This window comes from Tupaia chinensis, unplaced genomic scaffold, assembly GCF_000334495.1.
Source record: "Tupaia chinensis unplaced genomic scaffold, TupChi_1.0 Scaffold000147_1, whole genome shotgun sequence".
In the NCBI taxonomy this organism is placed as follows: Eukaryota; Metazoa; Chordata; class Mammalia; order Scandentia; family Tupaiidae; genus Tupaia; species Tupaia belangeri.
Window position 1 is genome coordinate 776972 of NW_006159617.1, and position 370 is coordinate 777341.

Below are 370 nucleotides of genomic sequence, written 5' to 3' on the forward strand. Positions count from 1 at the left end.
CTAAAAGAAAAATTTCTAAAAAAAAAAAAAAAAAAAGAGACACTGGTAACAATATCTCTTTGCTGGAAAGAGATCTCTTACTGGAAAGAGATCATGATAATAATAAAAATGAAACCTCTTAATTTTATAATACCTGGTTCTAAATTATGTGCATATTTGGTAAGTCACAAATTTACAATTTTAAACTATATTCTTATGTTTTAGTTTCTGGGGAGATATTATTTTTATTGAGTACATTGGTGGGTTCTTGGCTTCAGGGAGAGGGAATATGACAGAATAGTGGAGGAAGCAGAAGGAACAGGGGCTCTTCCTGGGGGGGAGTCTTTAATGTCACTGGGGTAGTACTTTTAGGAACTTCTGTTTTCCTTCA